The sequence below is a fragment of the Ambystoma mexicanum genome, chromosome 11 (genome assembly GCF_040938575.1).
Source record: "Ambystoma mexicanum isolate Mex_15411 chromosome 11, UKY_AmexF1_1, whole genome shotgun sequence".
Taxonomy (NCBI): Eukaryota; Metazoa; Chordata; class Amphibia; order Caudata; family Ambystomatidae; genus Ambystoma; species Ambystoma mexicanum.
Window position 1 is genome coordinate 1,292,701,059 of NC_090934.1, and position 19,352 is coordinate 1,292,720,410.

General features: G+C 47.8%; 1 protein-coding gene across 1 annotated transcript in view; it reads right to left on the reverse strand.

Moving 5' to 3' along the window:
• Positions 1-19,352, reverse strand: part of GALK2 (galactokinase 2) — an 841,566-nt gene that overhangs the window by 39,031 nt on the left and 783,183 nt on the right. The window lies entirely within an intron of this gene.

A 19,352-nucleotide genomic window follows, 5' to 3' on the forward strand; every position in this document is an offset into this window, starting at 1 on the left:
TCAAGCACTACTAATGAATAGTAGCTTGCAGGTGACAATCATGTACAAGCCTTTCCATAATAAACTTAAGCTACATATGCCACTGGAACCCTTAACTGGGCTGAACTTTCTCAGTGTGGATGACAACACCTGCAACTATCTGGGGTTCATCAGCGGTAGACTGCAGTTTCCATGTGACAAAGCCAGAGTGGTTGAACCTATCGTCACCCCTGCTCTGGTCTTGAGCGGTCTGAGTTAAGAATCCAACACCGGACCAATTCCTTCACAGGAGTAGATTTCTTTGATGAGGGAGGCGGGCGAGGGGGAACCCATGGGGTCTGCTGCTGGACAGTAGTTTGAGGAATTCCACGCTTGAGGTCGGCTTGAAGGAGTTGAAAATCCACACTGCGCTGGGAGGGATCTCGAGCGGTGGGTATTTGGCAGGGGTGAGGTTGGAGAGTTTGGCATTAAGGGTGGCCGTCTTGTCCAGTGCTGTTCTGTAGAAGTGATGGGAGAGGGCATTGAAGAGCTCTTGCGTGGGTGTGATGGGGGCAGCGGTTCAAGTGGGCATCACAAATTCTGAGATGATCCTGTGGAGTTCTTTACTACTGTTGCGGCAGTTCAGGATTCTTTTATTATAGTAGGTTTTTGTTGGCCTTACGGATCTCGGATTTGTAGTTACGGTGATGGTGAGCAAACAGGGATTTGCTAAGGTTTTTTTTTTATGCTGGCCATATGCGCTTATGTGAGCGTTTATGGGTTTTCACAGTGTTCAGGAGGGGCGTGAACCATTTAGGGATTGGTCCTTTGCAGGTGCAGGCAGGGCGTGAAGGGGTGAGAGGGAGGAGTGAGTCGTTGACCAAATGGTCAAAGGATTTCATAGGTAGAGGTCTGTCTGTGGATGGGAATGACCGTAGCAAGGCTTCAGCCTGGTCAGGCCGTACTTTGACCATGTTCCAGCATTTGTAGAAGCGTGGTGAGACAGAGTGGATCATGGGTAGTGGGTTCGGTGTGCGGATAGAGAAAGGTAGGGCTGAGTAGTCTGTCCAGATAAGGGGTTTGGGGCTGGACCCTGAGACAAGGTCAGAGGAGCTGAAGATTGCATCAAGGATGTGGCCTCCAGTGTGGGTGGGACCAGTTTTATGCCCGTAGAGGTTAAGCACCTCTAGGCTGTTGACCATCGGTTGGGTCATGGGGTTGTTGGGTATATCAAACCACATATCCCAGTAGGGTGAGTGTAGGGTGGTTGATCAGAATGGTAGATAGTGAGTCACAGAAATTATCGGCAAAATGTCGTCATATCCTGGTGGCCTGTAGATGAGTAGGAAACTGTGAGAAAGTGGGCAACAGGGAGGATTTGACCAATATGGATTCGCAGTTAGCTGTTCATGGCTGGGTTTCGGTGAGGGAGATGGATATGTGGGGTTTGTGGAGGATGGCTATTCCGCCACCTCTAGTGGCTCTGTTGTGAGGGATGAGCGTGTAGTCGGGAGGGAAGGCATCATGTGCGACTGGTTTAAATCGTCCCTGTACCATGATTCAGTGATGAAGCAGGGTTGTCAGAGGATAGTAGGTCAAAGATGCTATGTCAGTTTCTAGCCACAGAGCGGGCATTGAATTGGCAGGTGACTTGGTGGTGGTGGTGGTTCCAATTGTGTTGGTGGCTGGATGGACATTGTGGGACTGGGTGGCTGGTGGGGGGGAGGTCGGGAGTAGCCGGAGGCTGGGTGGTGGGAGATGCTGGAACAGTCTGAATAGTCAGGGATGATGTTTGAGGGGGGAGGGCGAGTGTGGGTGGGCTGGAGTGGGAAGAGAGAGCATGTGTTAGTAGGTTTGCATGCAATGGAGGTAGGTGAAGGGTAGGAGGGGGTGTGGGTGTTGTGTTGTGTGGTGTGTGGGTGCCCGGTGGCTGATGGATGGGCTGCAAGTCTGGAGGGAAGAGTAGGTGTGGAGGTGTGTGCGACGAGGGACAATCTGGGAGTTGCTAGCAGGGAGTTCCTGACAGCCGGGCTGTGGGTGGATGGGATGGAGGAATGAGAGAAGCGCAAAGACTTGAGGGTGGGGGCTGGTCATTTTTCTTGAGTTTAGAGCGTTTTGGCACAGGCAGTGTGTGAGAGAGGGTCAAAGGGGAAAGGGGATGAGGCGATGGTTCCAGGAAGAGCAAGTCATGCCATGTTGAGGGTGGGGAAGGGGGTAGAAGAGGGATGTCTTGAGATGGAGGGCGAATGGAAGCGGGGGGATGTATGTGTGTGTGTGGTGGTGGGGGATGGGCATAGCCAATGGAGAGCGAAGGTGGTTTGACTGAGGGAGGAATGAGGGGGAGGGTCACGGTATGAGCAGGTTGGGCCTGCTGAGGGTCTGACAGGTGGGGTGATGGTGAGGCGAGGCAGCTCGGAGTTGGACGGATGGGAGGGTGGGTGTGTTGGCAGGATGAAGGGGTTAGTGGAGGGGCATGGACCTCTCCCTGGTGAGGTTGGAGGGGAGGGTCTGCAGGGTTCTGGCTGAGGCGTGGAGGAATGTGGGCGGTGGTGGTGATCTACAGGGTGAAGCTCTGCAGAGAGGAGCAGATGAAACGGTGGTGGCAAGGGGTTGTGTAAGGAGTGCTAGCGTGCTCCTCTGGCTTGGAAGTTGGATATAGCACGGTGTGGGGTTCTTTCTGGCATGGGCAGGGATGAAGGCAGTCAACTAGTAGGACTGAGGAGTTTGGCGTGGTGTTTATGGGGGGAGGTGTAGATGTTGACATGGTCATTTGGAGGGTTTGTTTTGCGTGCCAGAGTGCTCCTCTGGCTTGGGAGTTCGCGGTGGTAGTGAGTTATTGAGTGGGGGTGACGGTCATTCTCGGAGTATGACCAGATTAAGGTTTTGTGCAGGGACAGAACATGAGCGGAAATGAGTGGGGGCTTGTGCCTGAGAATGGTTTGTGGTGGGCTAGGTAGCACCTGTGGTCTGAGGGACAAGGCGGTGTGGTGAGAATGTGAGGGAAGTAAGGCGTCAGAGTGTGGGATGCTTCTGGGGTTGGGAGAGGAGTGGCAGTGTGTGGTTGGAGTCTGAGAATAAAGGTGCTAGAATGGCAGTGGTGGGATGGCCACAGTGTGTATTTGCTTGGCAATGTGTTTCTTTCGTTTGTTGGTTGGGAAGAGTGAGTGGAAAGGCTGTGGGTGGGATTGCTGTTAGTGACTGCATAGTAGCTAGGTTACAATACATGCTCAACCACAAAACAAAATGATAGATCTAGCATGGGTATTGGCAACAAATGAGGATTTCCATGGTGTGGAAATTGAGTGCAGGCCCAAGTATAGTCGGGTGGTGGAAAAATCTGAAGAGATGGTCCACGGCTGAAACTGCAGTGTGGTATGAGGCAATTCAAACAGGGAGGGGAGACAATATAGAGAACGAAATGAGTAATGACCTAGAATGTCCTGATAAGTGCTTTGTTTGGCTCCCCTGATGACAAACCCCCCTGAATCCTCATAGTTGTGGGATACATGATGGAGAGGTACATTTAAAGGGGAGAAGTGTTAATTGAAAGCAGGAGGGATGGAACTGGAGCAGGTCAGCTGTTGCAGAGGGGTGAACCTCTGATAGTATACAAGCTATGTATGTGATTGGTTTTTGGTAGGTCAGAGTTGAGGGCGCAGAGGGTGGTCTTGGTTCTCGCTCTTTTTTTGTCAGGTTGGAATTGTCAGTCGTGGTTGTGTTAGGGAGCATTGAGGTGGGTGATCAGGCCTGTGTGGGTCGCTGCAGGTAGAGAGCGCTGTGGTCTGGGGTATTTTGCTGGAGCAAGTCACTCAAGTCAGTAAGTGCAGTAACAGCTAGATAACTAGATTTGAGACAGTGGTGTGTGCATTAGTACCTAGATTTGGAACAGCTGAATAGAGGGAGGAGGTGCCGAAAGTAGCAAATGCAACAACACCTATATTTGTAACATTTTAACTGTGGGCATAGTGGTGAATGCAAGAACGGCTAGATGACTAGATTTTAGCTTTGAGACACCTGAATAGAGGGAGGAATCGCCTATAGTGGGATTGCGGTAGTGAATGCAACAACACCTAGATTTGAGACACTTAAAAATGGGCGCGCAGTAGTAAATGCAAATACCTAGGATTGAGATACTTGGATAGCGGGAAAAACACCTTAAAATGGGGGCACAGTGGTAGGTGCAATAACACCTAAAATTGATATACCTGGATAGCAGAAAAATACCTAAAATGGTGTTACAGTAGTAAATATAACTACACCTAGAACTGTGATTCATAGCGGAAAACACGTAAAATGGGGGTACAGTAGTAAATGCAGCAACACCTAAAATTATGATACCTGGAGAGCACGGAAAACGCATAAAATGGGGGCACAGTAGTAAATGCAACAACACCTATAATTGTGATACCTGGGTAGCAGGGAAAACACTTAAAACGGGGGCATAGTAGTAAATGCAACAACACCTAGAATTGTGATACCTGGATAGCCGGAAATATACCTAACATGGGGGCACAGTAGTGAACGTCCGTTCCCTCGCTGCACTTACCAGGTCAGTCGATGCTGGTTGACGGCTGCAGGCTCCCCAGGCTAACACGGGCCACCACGGTCTGGGGCAATTCAAATTGGGTTTGTTTCTGCTGGAGCTGTCCTTTGCCTTGGGTCCTTAGCCGTGGGGCTGCGCAGGCAGGGGCCTGCCGTGTGATGCTGGACTAAATGGGTCCTCACAGCCAGTCAGGGGTGGTGGGAGGGCTGGGATGTGGGCGGGATGGAAAGCAACAGGGAAATGGATGGATGCACAGTGAAGGAGCCGGAGAGCGCTCAGAGGATTTGTTAACTTGCAGAATGCCATAGAGGACCTTCAGCGTGCCAGAAAGGTTCCAGAGCCTCATAGAAAAGACAGTGGGCGACATGAACCATCTGGAGGTGCTGGTCTAGCTTGATGACTTTGTAGTTTTTGGTCGGTCATTAGAAAAGCTCAACATGAGGCTGATGAAGGGGATGGCTTGCCTATAGGAGCAAGGGCTGAAGGTTAGTGTGGACAACTGTCAGTTTTACTTGACAACCAACAAATACATCAGAAATATAATCCTGCGGACACCACTGCCATGGAACTGGTAAAGATGGAGGCCTTATGCACCTTCCCACGACCTCAGGCGCAGATGGAGTTGCAGAGTTTCCTAGGATTTTGCAACTACTATTGGAGGATTGTTATTGAATTTGCCAACCCTGCTGAACCAATTGTCGACTTCACCAAACGATGTATGTCTACCGAGAAGGGAAAGAAGAATACTGTCTGTCCCACAAAACAGCTATCCCATACCAGTCACCCCTGGTGAGAGATGAGCCAACCAATGCGAGCAGGCCTTTGATGAGCTCAAGCAAACACTCACTGCAGTACCCTTCCTGGCCTACACTGATCCCCACATGTACAGGAGAGAGTCCCCCGCTGCTAGAACTGGGGATAAAACTAAACCTCAAAAAAGGGTGTTCCTAGCAGAAACAATGTTCACTTGATTTAGTCTTTTTTTAATCCCACCTACTGCCCCAGGATTTTCCATTCAGGTGGCCAGGGAAGGGCCATTGCTTTTGGATCCCGACCCTGGGGGTGGACAAGCTACGGAGGATCACCTGAGTGGAGGGTCGCGGGGAATTGGGAGTACAATACTCAAGGGCGAGACATGGTATGTCCCCCTTCCTAATTGCCCACCAACCCACTTTCCCTCAGTCTTCATGGGGTATTTCCACTCTCTCCCCATCTCCCCCAACAAGTAATGGAACAAGGAAGAGGCGATCAGGAGCAATGAAGATTACCCATAGACACAACATAGGGATACAAAGGGAGGTCTACCATCTAACACCTTTGAATTTTCCCACTAATAGAGTCAGGTAAGGTCAGACACATTTCCCCAATTGTGCACACCTAACTCCAATTGACTCACCTGCAGTATCAAAAGGGCGGTGCCGCCAGAGTCAGAGAGAAAGCTGGGAATGCTAATTGGACAGAGGAGCCAAGGAGCAGAAGGCAGCAGGAAAAAAAGCCCTGAAGGACTGGTGGAGTGCGGGACGCACTCCAGGACGCTGGAGCGGGATGGAAAGCTTTGTGTTGGCCTTGTTCAGACAAGTGCTTGTTCCCCTGGGACGTGTGCCGGTCCCAGGGATGTCCGAAGGGCAAGTGGTGAATCCCTGGCCTCGACCCAAGAACCCTTTGACCTGCTTGCAAGTGCCACGCTACTATTGGTACGAAAGTGGGAGAAAGCGAAGCAAGAAAAGGGAAAGTTAGCAAAGAAAGTGAAAAGTAAAAACAGGAAGAAAGCAAGGTGGAGTAACAGAAAAGGGTGCTAGAGGCGCAGAAATAAACAGAGACAGAGCAAGTGTGTTGGTGGGACGGAAACAGCCAAGAGTGGGTGCGAGTGACCCAAAAGTAAGGAAAAGGGGTGCAAGTGACAGGAAACCAAGAAAAGACAGCAAAGAGACAGACAGAAGGAAACCAGACAGCTAAGAGAGGGTGCAAGCTACCCAAAAGTGAGAAAAAAAGGGTGCAAGCGACCCAGAATAAATGCAGAGAGTGCAAGAGGCATGTAAATGAGAAAATTAAGGTGCAAGAGAGCACAGGGTGAAAATGAATGTGCAAGAGAGCACAGCGAACAGCAAATAGAAATGTGCAAGAGGCACAGGAAGGTGAAAGTAAGGAGACGTGTGCAAGAGGCATGGAAAGGTGGAAAGGAAGTACAAGTGTGCACGATCGAAAAGAAGGTATGCAGGAAGCACAGTGAAGAGGAAAAGGACAGAGTGGAAGAGGCTCAGAAGAAGAAGATGTGCCAGAGAATAAAGAGAGGGGTTAGAGGTCAGAGTGGTCGCACCTGGGAGGAGCAAAGAACCCGGCATTCTCGAAAGTCTCTGATACTACCCCCATGAAAGAACTGTACAGTGAAAGGTAAATCCTGACAAGAGGAATTTTTTGTTTGTTTACTGAACTACGTAAAGAGGGGCCTAGGCTTGTGGAAGGGAACCCTGAAAGACCCACTAAACACATTTTTGAACTGTGTGAAGAGGGGCCTAGACTTGGTAGAGGGATCCCTGAGAGGCCTAACAAGAATTGTGTCTTTGTGTTTGGAACTGGAAGGACCAAAGCTTGGAGAAGGAAACCCCAAGAGACCCAGAAAGTGTGAACTCTATTGACTTGCTGCAAGATCCCTACGTGGATGGTTCCATGGGCAACCCTATTGAATTGAACTACTTTGAACTAGCAGAACTGCACCTATGGGTAAGATTACCTGAAACCAGCTGTGGCTTTTGAATCACCATTTTTCCTTTAGGAAGACCCCTATAACATTTGATTTAAGAGTGAGGGCAAGCCTAGTTTTGGACACAGACAAACTTTGGTTTTGGATTTACAGACATCGACAGCCATTAGAAGCATCAGTTAAGGGAACAATCCTCTTAGAGTTAGGGCCAGGTAGCATTACACCAACCCCACATAGATTGATAATAAAGGTTTTCGAACTGTTACTTTTGAGTCTGTGTCTCTTGATACCATGCCTGTCTCACACAACCTATAAATGCTTGGCAATGTAATCAAGCAGTTTTTCTCTACTTATTTTTTATTTCTTTGAAATCTGAAAAGTTTTCTTCTATACATTTGAAAACAAAACGTTTGGTGCTCTATACATACAATTCAAGATGCATACAATTCGAAACACATATCTACTTCGACATGTATTACGGGAATGACCTCACAGTTAACTCCTATAATCACCCAAGTCTCTTACAAGACCGATGTGTAAACTATAAAGTGTAAAATATGCACGTAAAGAGTTCAGAACGTCTATGAGGAAATAAGCATTGTGCAATAGTTCATTTATTCTTGCTATTCACAGTACCACAAACTACCAGTGTAGAGTGAGCATATGTACTATTACAATGGGCATTTTACAATAGTTCAAATGGACTGTATTGTTAGAAATTGCTTTTAGTCACATGCTGCCTCAATTTTACACATAAGAAAATCTATTCATATTTGTTACTGTACAACTTCACACATTTTTGGGGATACAGTACAACAGTAAATAACATCTTTAAAGTGCTAAGTGCATGAGGCAGTACAGTAGAACATAAATACACATTTGGTATTGCATTGTCAATAAATTCACTGTCCTCATAGTTGTCCTATCTTAGGGCCTACGTCCCCACAATATGGATAGGGAGTATGACGGACCCACTATGGCTTGCGGCTAGTGCAATTGAAGTCTACTCTTGGAAGGACGTTTTGGCCCAATATGTATTCGTTCTCCTTCATCAGGACTGTAATGGTGGGCGGACCTTTGTTACACGTTGTCTCAGGGCCTACAGATATACAGTTTAAGATAAGACTAGAGGTAGTCACAAATGTTCTAAATGTCTTCACTATAAAGGGACTCAAAGTGTCTGCAATGCAGTTTCTGAGCCCACGTGAATGTGGAGTGCTTTGTGAGATATGCACAGGATTAAATCCCCCTCTCCAATTTCCTTGCTAACCCACTGCACGAACAACATGAGATCCTTCAAGGTTGTGGGGCCATGGGATACACTTTCCTACTCCCAGAATTTAAAGTCATGCTCTATAATGCGAACGTGATGGGGCAATCTAAATTCAACGGTAAGGCCTCTCGGTCTACCATGCCTCCCAGTCTACTGGGATATAGAAACCTACGGCAGTAATATAGCCCCATATACGGTTTGAACACAGACGCATGTGGATCATGTGACCATAGGCCTGTTGTTACCACGTCTGACCCGAGATGAGATCCGGCTGTCCCAACTAGAAGATCCTAAAACCAAACAAGTGACGGGTGAAAGATCCTGACATTGCTGTTTCTTCAAGCCAATACCACAGGAGTTGATGTGCCCAGAGCAGTCAAAGGAGATCATGCCACAATGATGAGGGAGTGTAAGATGCTAGTGCAGAATTGTGGAGTCCTGTACAAGGAAAGTCATGTTGCAGACTCGTTTTACATTGCCTTGTACTACCGAGTGATTCCACCAAACTGTATTGTACGGCATCCATGAGCAGCATGGACATCTCTGCAGTGACATAACCTTTGAGATGGTCTGCTCAAAGTTTTTCTGGCCCCAACTATCTACCTATATAAAATACTACTGCCAGCACTGCGCCAGGTGTATCACCAGGAAGACAGTGACTTGTCCTGTAGTCTATCTACATCACCTGCAAAGCTCCCAGCCTATGGACCTTGCCCACATCGACTTTCACAACTTGAACATGGATCAATGAGGGGTATAGAACATCCTGTTGGTGACAGACTACTTTATTCGGAACACACAGGCGTTTACCACCAAAGATCACTGTGCCACCGCCATTGTACATGGTGTGGGAGAAGTACTTCAGCACCACAGTTGACCTGTCAGAATCCACTCAGACCAAGGACCAGATTTGGAATCAACACTCATCAAGCAGATGCTGGTTTCGGTTTGCCATAAAAAAGATCTATAGGGGATGTGGGGGGGTACGTGATGGCTGCTTGAAAGTAGAGCTCTGTATACCATTAATCCTAAAACAAAATAAATAGTTGATGAGCTGAAAAATTCTAATCCACAGAGCCAACGAGGCATGGGAGAGGGTCAAGCACTTAATCCCCTGGAATTGGGTGTAAAAGCACTACGGCCATCACAAGAAGGGCCGGAATCGGCGCTGAGGCAGCGCGCTGGGGATATGAGCGGAGGAGGGGCCTTCTCCCGTCGGATCCTGTAAACGGCTAGTAAACCCCAACCACCAGTGCTGGAGAAGAAAACCAGGCTGTTCTTCAGCGACCCTGAACAGAATCGCTGACCTGAATCGAGTTGACCAGGTGGCCTGTGATTAATCCTCGATCTCACAGACCCCAGGCTGGAGACAGCCTTACTGAGACACCGGAGAGGGGAGAGTGCACCGTGGCCCTGGTGTGCCGGTTCACACCTATGCCGAGTGCCGGCACATGATGGACCTTAAGCCCAGTGAGGAAGACGGCTTAACTGAGCGACCAAGAAGCCAGTCGGTGTTGGATCGCCCGTGGCGCCCACCCCATCTGACTCTCGGGTGAGGGGGCCACATACTGCTGATATCGAGACCCTATGCCGACTCGGGGTGGCGTGTCTCAAGGCAGATCCGCCAAATATAAACTAAGCATGGTGTTAAGTTGCGCAAACCGTCACAACCCATAAGGTATCCTTGATTACCCCAGCCTAGTACGGCGCAACCAGCAGAGACATGCAGCTCACCCGCTCTGGGGATAATCTCCCGCACTTGGCCCAGACCCGATACGCTACGTCCTAGAGCCACCGCAGCCCAAACTAAACCATGAGCTCCTAAACAGTAGTCCAGGCCCAGAGCACTGAAGTGCAGAGGGAAGCTTGCCGACCCCTCAAGGAGGCGGTGAAGAACCCGCCACAGCTACACAGACTGCCAGAGGGGCCCAAATAGGGGAAGCCATGTCCTAGACACCAGAGGAACCAATGCCAGCCTTGGAACAAACCCTAACACACAGAACCCTAACCGTGAAAGACCACGCACAGACTAGCACAGAAGTCACCAACACCTTGGGCCTGGACCCTGTGGCAGCTGTAGAGTGTCCAGATCAACGACCAATTGACTGCACAGCCCGATGGAAACGGCCTATTACTACTCAGTCACTAAATAAACCCAACATTATCGTTTTTGAACGGAGCAGACCACGCTCACTAGGGAATCACAACTTATCCACTCCTACGCAGGAAATCAATAACTACAAAAACACTAAAGGACTCAGTAATAGCGACAGGCTAACCATGCGGTCAGCTGGAGCCTACCAACGCCCAATCCGCCCACTGGCCTCCTGAGGGAATGAGGCACAGGCAGAATACTCTGTGCAAACCAGTGACTCGCTACCCAGCAGTCCCCACATGGGAGATAATCCGGCATTAACCAGCACCGGGAAGCGCATCACTCCTTCATGAGACATAAAAAGAAGGTTGCACAGGAGAGAGCCTGAGCTGCTGCAGGGACCTGTGCCCGAGATCAAACTAGAGTACGCGGCCATGGCCAACCGTGTATATAAAGTCGGTGCCGCTTCCAAGCAGGGTGGGCTGTCGGGGAGACTGAACTAGCAAATATCTGTAATAAACATATCCATCCACAGTGCATTAGGGCGACCCCGGGCGCCACCTACGAACTGTACACCTTTCTGAAAACCCACTGACTCGGCAGACACCTCATAAGGCTGATAGAACGGCCATAGCAACATTGAGCCATGAATCCCGCAATTTCCGAACACCGATAAAGGAAGGACAGCCCAAGAGCAGAACATAGAGAAAGCCAGAGAAAGCACGCTATCGAGAGGAACCAATCCTAAACTGCACCTGGCTACCCGGGACTACTCATACCCTAACGTACAACCACGCAACGGCAGCAAACAGAAGACAACCCTACCATCCATTGAACAAGATGGGGACACCCAAGAGAAAAAAAAAACAACACATAACAGATAATAATGAACACCAGGGGATCCCTACAGAGGGAACAACATCTGAGACTGACGAAGCAAGAAACATGACAAAATGAGCCAACAAGAAGAAGGGCCCAATGGACTCTTTCACGGGCTCAAGGCCTTCAACATCAACCACTCCTCCACCACGCGACTCACCGGGGGACAGACCATGGAGACAATGCATCTAGAGATGATCATCTACTGCAAACAATGCAAAATGGCTTCATGGTCATCAACATCAGTTTTGATCACATAGTTGGTACAATAGGGTCCCAGAAGGCGAAGATCGAAAAAGAGAGTGGAAGAATAACAGAAGCCGAAACACGTAAAGCACAAACAAAGACATGATAGAACGCCATGGCCGAGCACTGAATACTGTCCAAATGGAATTGAAGAGACTAAAGAATAAGTGCGACGCCTTGGAATCAAGATCAAGACGCAACAACATCTGCGTGGTAGGCATCCCGGAAACAGCATGCAAGGGTAATATGGAATAATTTATAAAAAACCTCTAACGGCCATGTTTGACCCCTCTAAACTATTCTCACAGTTCCTGGTCGAGAGGGTGCACCGGATGCTTGCTCCCCGCCGAGAACAATCATTGCTTGATTGCTGAATTAAAGGGACAGGGATACAATCCTTAGACTGGCCAGAGAAATTGGATCCTTACAATTTGAATCCAACACCATACACATTTGCCCAGACTTTGCAGCTGGTGTGCAAACACAGAGCAGGTCATATGACGCAGTGAAATGCTTGTTACGGGCCAGGAAGGTACCATACTCCCTAATGTTACCTGCCAAGATGAGAATACAACACAGGGACAGGGCCCACTTTTTCGAAAATCCTGAACAAGCACTGACTTACGTGGAAGGATCAATACCCATGCCCCCACGACAACCGCACCAGGACACAAACACACCAATCAGTGATGAAGGGGACTACAGAGACAAAAATGATTGAAAAACCATGGAAAATGACTATACACCAGCTACCCACTACATCCGGCAGCAAACAACTATGAACAAGAGCACGTTGAGCTGGGCAGATGGCCCAGGCTATCAACATGGCCCCCTGGGATACGTTCAAGCATTCACAACAGATACATCATCGAGTTGGGTTTGATGGTGAGGGAGGAGGGTGGGTAACAAAAGGGAAAAGGGTTATGTTATGGTTTAATGTTCAAGCAAACCAGGTCAGTTGCGCCTTGGTCGTTTTGGAGGCTAAGGTTGGAAAATCAAAGTTGGGTCTCATTTAAAAATGACAGAACTGTGGAACAATGGATAGAACTGAGATGAGGGTGAATATGGGTAGACACGGATATACACCTTAAGATGATTTCATGGAATGTGCGATGCCTAAATAACCCAATAAAGGGGAGAAAGATCTGGGCATATCAAGAAAGACACACACACCTAACATAATAATGGTACAAGAGACCCTTGCACTGAGGCCATACACAGGCAAATGGCACTGAGGTGGGGGAGGAATATATTCTTCATGAACTACTCGTCCCAGGCTAGGGGAAGTGAATACATTAATACACAAGTATCAACTTCAAGACCGGATCGGTACACATTGACCCCGGAGGCAGATATGTGGTGGTAACTGGCACGATTAACAACAGGGCAATAACCCTAGTAAACACGTATGGCCCTAACACTGACGACCCCGAATTCTACATCGCAGTGGCAACCTTGATAGGGCAGAACCCTGACACCCCTATGCTCTGGGGTGGAGACTTCAATATTATTCTCGACCTATCCTTGGATAGATCAAGCATTAAACACAGACATATGTCCAGATCCTCCCTCGCTATTAAACAAATAATGTCCCAATACAAATTAGTAGATCTCTAGCGATCAGAGCACCCAAAATCCACAGAATACACTTACTATTCCACAGTGCATGATGCACATTCTAGGATAGATCTCTGGCTCATATCCGCAACCTGTACGGATTGTGTGGGTGGCACCAAGATATTGCTGTGCACATGGTCTGACCACTCACTAGAAGTACTTGAAATACGACAAACGCAAAAAACCCATGCCAGCACGTATTTGGAGAATGGCTCCTTCTGCCCTACTGGACGAAACACTTGGAATTGATATTGAATCATTCGTTGCAGAAAATGAAGGCTCAGTTGACAGATTTACAGAGGTATGGGAGACATTTAAAGTGTGGCTTCGCGGAACAATTATTGCATCAACATCTGGCATACTAAAAACCACAAGAAGGGAACTGAGTGAGAAGGAGGTGGCACTTAGGGACCTAGAAAATGACGATGGGAGAACACATGACATGGCATTACTAGGATTAATTAAAGGAAACAAGACTGATGTTCTGTGATTTGGGAGAGCGAGAAACTCGCTTTATGACTAGGAAAGTCCAGGCCAGACGGTATGGGGAGGGTGACCGACCGGGCCGGTTATTAGCGGGGATAATCAGAGGGGAACGTGACATGCAACAAATTAGTGGGATCACTAAACCCGACGGCCTGACTACCGTCAAACCAGATGAAATAAATGATATGTTCAGGGAATATTAGCAAACACGGTACTCCAACAGCGACACAGTGACAGAGGAGGAAGTGAGGGATTACCTGGGAAACACCAAAGTACCCACATTAGATAGCACATCCAGTGAGATCCTACATATGCCAATAACCGCAGAATAAATCACAGATGCCATAACCTCCTTAGCATCCAGTAAAGCTCCCGGCCCTGACGGCATCAGCATAGAACTACACAAGGTATATAAAGAAATCCTAGTCCCCAAGCTACTAAAGGTATGGGATGAAGCCTGCACCACGGGAACACTCCCACCCTCCCTAACCAAAGCTGGCATAACAGTCCTTGCAAAACCAGGTATACCCCCTAACGAAATGTCCTGATACCGCCCACTCTCCTTAATAAATGTAGACGCTAAAATCCTCGCAAAAACGTTAGCCAATAGATTACTACCTTAAATGCCTAAACTGGTGCACCCAGACCGGACGGGATTCATTCCGGGAAGATCCACAACCCTAAAATTAAGACGACTATTTGGTACAATGGCACAGATAGACCCAGAGATTCCCGTGGCAGCGATAGTGCTAGATGCTGAAAAAGTGTTCAACTCAGTTTCCTGGAACTTTCTATTTGGAGTCCTCAAGCGCATGGGAATGAGGGAAGGTTTTATCAAATTTGTCTGATGACTCTAAAATACGGACAAACCGGAATCTTTCCAAAGAAATTAAGCTATCTAGAGGGACCCATCGGGGATGCCCATTCTCCCCCCTACTTTTTGCATTAACAAATGAACCCTTCGCAAGCAGGATCTGTGAATATCATGGCCAAAGAGGTACACAAATATTGGGGCCCCAGCAGATAATATCGCTATACGCGGACGACACCTTAATATACCTAAAACACCCTGAAGGAAATGTAGAGCCAATCCTTATTGAAGTTAATAAATTCACCCTACATTCAGGTCATAAGATTAATACATTAAAATCGGAAATGTTCCCGCTTAACGACAAAACTACTAAACCAAAGCAACTACACAGGATGAAATGGGCCGGCAAATCTGTAAAACACTTGGGAGTTAAGGTAACACGATTGCACAAACTGCTATAGGACAAAAACCATGCTCAGTACCTTAACATGCTCTAAAACAAACTCAACCTATGGAGTAAGTTCACTGTCACTACTAGGCAGGATAGCGGTTTTGAAAATGATAGTCGCCCCAAAGCTCCTATAATACTTCAACACCATACCGATCTGGCTAGGGCAACAATTCTTTAAAACGCTTTCGTTAACTGGCAGTGGGATTTACTTGGAACGGAAAGACTGCCAGTGCATAATGAGCCATGCAACAGAGGGGGGCTTGCAGCGCCCGATTTACTATATGGCTTCTCAGGGACATTATGCAGGCCTATGGTATGACCCTGACAATAAATATTCCCACATTGACCTCGAGAAACGGCAGCACCGAATGATATAAGGTCCACCCTGATATGTGATTATAATGTAGACCCCTGCCCATTTGACCCACTACGCACCACACTAGATGCATGGAAATCTATTATGGCTAGACTAAAAATCATGAACGCATATAGCAAACACATTCCGTTTTGGAACACCCTGGCGCCCCCCCCCACCAGAGACAGATATCCAAAACACACGGGACCCTGACAGGACCATGAAATTGGGTAATCTTTTCCCCAAAAACAGGTTTGTCACATTACCTGAATTCAAAGACAAACTAGGTAGCAACCCAATGAAAACACTCCAATATTATCGAATGAGAGCAGCGGTCAAACGGAAATGGCTGTCATACCCAGCGGAGCGAGAATCCAATGAATGTACAGAAATGATAACGCAGCACGATAAGAGGAAACTACTATCAAGACTTTACGCTACGATACAGGATAGCACGCCTCCACCTAACAAGCTAAGGGAAAAATGGGAAGATGATACAGGATCAATAATTGACGAACAGAAATGGCAGAACATTTGTCAATTAACCAAAGAGGTCTCACTCAATACACGCTTGCGGCTGATACGATATAAGGTTTTAAACAAACTGCATTACACCCCTCAACACATCACTAGATTCATTTAAGTGTAACTCCAGAGATGGCAACACTATCCACATGTTCTGAAGCTGCCCCCCGATAGCAGGCTACTGGCATCACATTGCACAAACGGTACACAACATGGTTGGTGTACCCCCAGCGCTACTTCCGTTGAAGTATCTCCTGGGAGATATTGGGAAGGCGGAAACTAAGATTCGTAGACTTTTCAACATTGGTTGCATAATCGCCCAAAAATGTATTCTATTAAGATGGAAGGCAAAAGAGGCACCAACACTAAAGCTGTGGCTAGCCGAAATGGCTTATGTTAATGACAAAGAAGAGGGTCATGTGCAAACAGTGGTAACCACTTCAAGGCCTAAAGATGTATGGGCTCCATACCAACCTTATGTAGAAAACACATCTGAAACTTAATGTTATAATTTCAGGAAAGTATACATCTGTTAAAATGTTAGTACTGCATTTGCTGTAACAAAATATATAAGAAACTACAACAAAGCTGTTGATTACAGGTGAAATGAACAGAACATGTATTGTAAATGTCGGTATAATATAAGCACGCACAGTGAAATGGCGCACTCCTTGCGTACAACTGCGAGCTGTTAAATAAAGTTTTTAAAAAAAAGATCTATACAACGCCATATCCCAGGGAGATGACCAAGTGGAGAGATTTAATTGTACTAATGCTGGGCACCGAGCAGCTGGAGAAGAATGATACATAGAGCAAGCATATGAATACACTAACCCATGACTACAACAAGAATGGTGCCAATGGGGGTATGCCATACAACTTGATTTTCGGAAGGTACGCCCGGCTGCCTGTGAACTTTTGTATTGGAGTGTCCACGGATGGAGCGAACTACGCTAACTATGTTAAGCAGCTCAAACCCCAACTATAACAACCCTATCAGCTTACCCAGACCGCCACAAAGAAGACTTCCGAAAATAACAAAATGTGGCTATGGTGCCAAGGTTAGATTCCACACTCTTCTGCATGGTGATCACCTGTTGATCTGCAGCCTGGGGCAAAAAGGACAGAACAAGCTGGTAGAGATCCGTATTTACTGACTGCGAGAGATAGGATGGCCAGGGAATGTCAAGACCTTGCACCGAAAACTACCTGCTCCCAGTTGGGGGTGAGGTTGAGCTGACACAAGCAGAAGCTAAAATATCATTGACCAGGCAACCAGTGACAAGGCAGCAGGAACTCTACGCTGACCACATGCCGGCTCAATCACCAGACACCAAGACAGCGGAAGGTCACCAGTAAGCCAATGGTGAAATGGAGAGCAATCATTTTGTTGTCGGAAGCGAACATTACTCTGATCAGTTGCATGTGTTGTTTCCAATAGACACATAGTCACACTCCACTCCTAGAGAGCTTGACCCTTAACCTATAGTGGTTCCTCCTGAGATTCAGTTTATCCTGAACCTGATTCCATCATCTCTGCTACACTTGACATGAAAGAGGCTACCTTACCCTCCAGTGGATTATAGGAGACCTGTCTTGGCAAAAGGATCCCATATGATTCAGAAGAAATACCTAGATGATGCCCTGGCTGCTCTCCATTGTTCCACCAGGGAGATCAGACCAGTTATGAAATTAACATACAAGTCAACAGGGGTTCAATACAAAGTTTCCACCTCTCAGTCTTCAGACCTTCCATTCTTTAGGAATTCAGGGATACTGTCGGAGGGGGCTGAGATACAGGGTAGTGGGTGGCAACCGGTGGCCCACAAACCAAAATTATGGTTGAACATTTTTATGAATCGCGCAAAAGCAATCCTTGGGCTGAGAATAGTTCAAAAGGGCTTGGGGGAAAATGTGTAACCACTGCCACCGTTAGAAGTGGTGTTTCCATGGAGGAAGGGCATGTAACCCCTGCCACGGTTAGAAGGGGGGTTTCCTTGAGTGGTACCTTTTTTTGATTTTTTGTTTAAAGGGTTGGTACGGTCTGGGTCCCCCAGAACTGCACCAGGGTTAATGGACCCTCAACATGTATGCTACATGAGGGACATCTGAGGCATTGGAGCAAAGCGCAATTAGTCAGGTGAGCCTGATCCTCACTAAGGACGGGCAAGCTGGCATCACGCTCCATGGCCTCACTGCCTAATATATAACTACCTGGTTGATTCTGCTGTCAAATGTGGCACCCTATTCCCGGGAGAGGAACCGCCGCCATTGCTGCAGCCCAAGCTGAAACATTCAACACAGTGCCCAGTTACCAGGAGCAGTGCTGCACCACTCTTCACCATCATGGCGCGGGACTTATTTTCTTTCGCATGGCTCCCTGTGGGCCAGGAAGAATGCAGCGGTTACTGCTGCCGGCTGATGCTCCAGATATATGGGGTGCTCCCTGCCACAGATGCAGAGCACCACAGGAACTCCTACAAGTTGGGGCCGCCTCTCTATTCAGTGACCCTGTTCTTGCAGATCCCCAGGCCGCTTCAGCAATGCAACATGGCGAGTGGACTCCGCTGGATCCCTGCCTGCACCGCAAGCCCGGACAGCATCTAGCACAAGTGGCTTGAACTCTGATTCAATCCGGCCCCACACACCCGACCCACTGCTGTCTCATTGTGCGGCCTGTGGCATACGCAGTCTGGCTTAAAGGACTCCCGGTTGGCCCCCTTCTGCTGCCCCGAGCCACAAAGTACACCTCCCTGGCTTAGTAGATACTTTGGGGCTATATTTCTGCATGGACCCTTGTCCAGGCAGCTCTGGCCAGGCAGCATGCACCAAGTAACTTTTTTTCTTCCAAGAGACATTTTGTAAATAAATAAAGTGCACTTTTTAGACTGGAATATTTTTAAATATTGGTTTTATCTTTTTAATGTAGCTGTTTCATTAGGGAAACTGCCTCATCACGAGTTTGGCGGTAACCCTTAAATGCAGCATTAACGCTATTACCGCCACATTTAAGGGTCCGCCAAATCAAGGGCTCGGCGGATTTAACCCCAGCTCTGAGCTGGAGGCAAATCCGCCGCGATTTTGCCGATTTTAATACCGCCGAACATTACCCATTGGGCCCAATGGGGAATGGGAAATTCCTGAATTGGCCTGATAGGGAATGGGGACTTACTGTTCTGCCAAACCCGTGATCCTGCGCTAATAGTGCCGGGGGGTTTGGCGGTAGGGCTAGTAGCCCCGGGGGTAATACCGCTGGGGTAAGCGCCCAACTCGTGATGAGGCCCATAGTGTTATATGTAAGGATATACAGGATTTTTAAATACGCTTGTGTTATAGCTTTTATATAAAACTTTAAAAAATGCTTGTGTACTGGAGCAGCCTTTTCCCCATTCCATTTAGGTGCAAAGCCTGA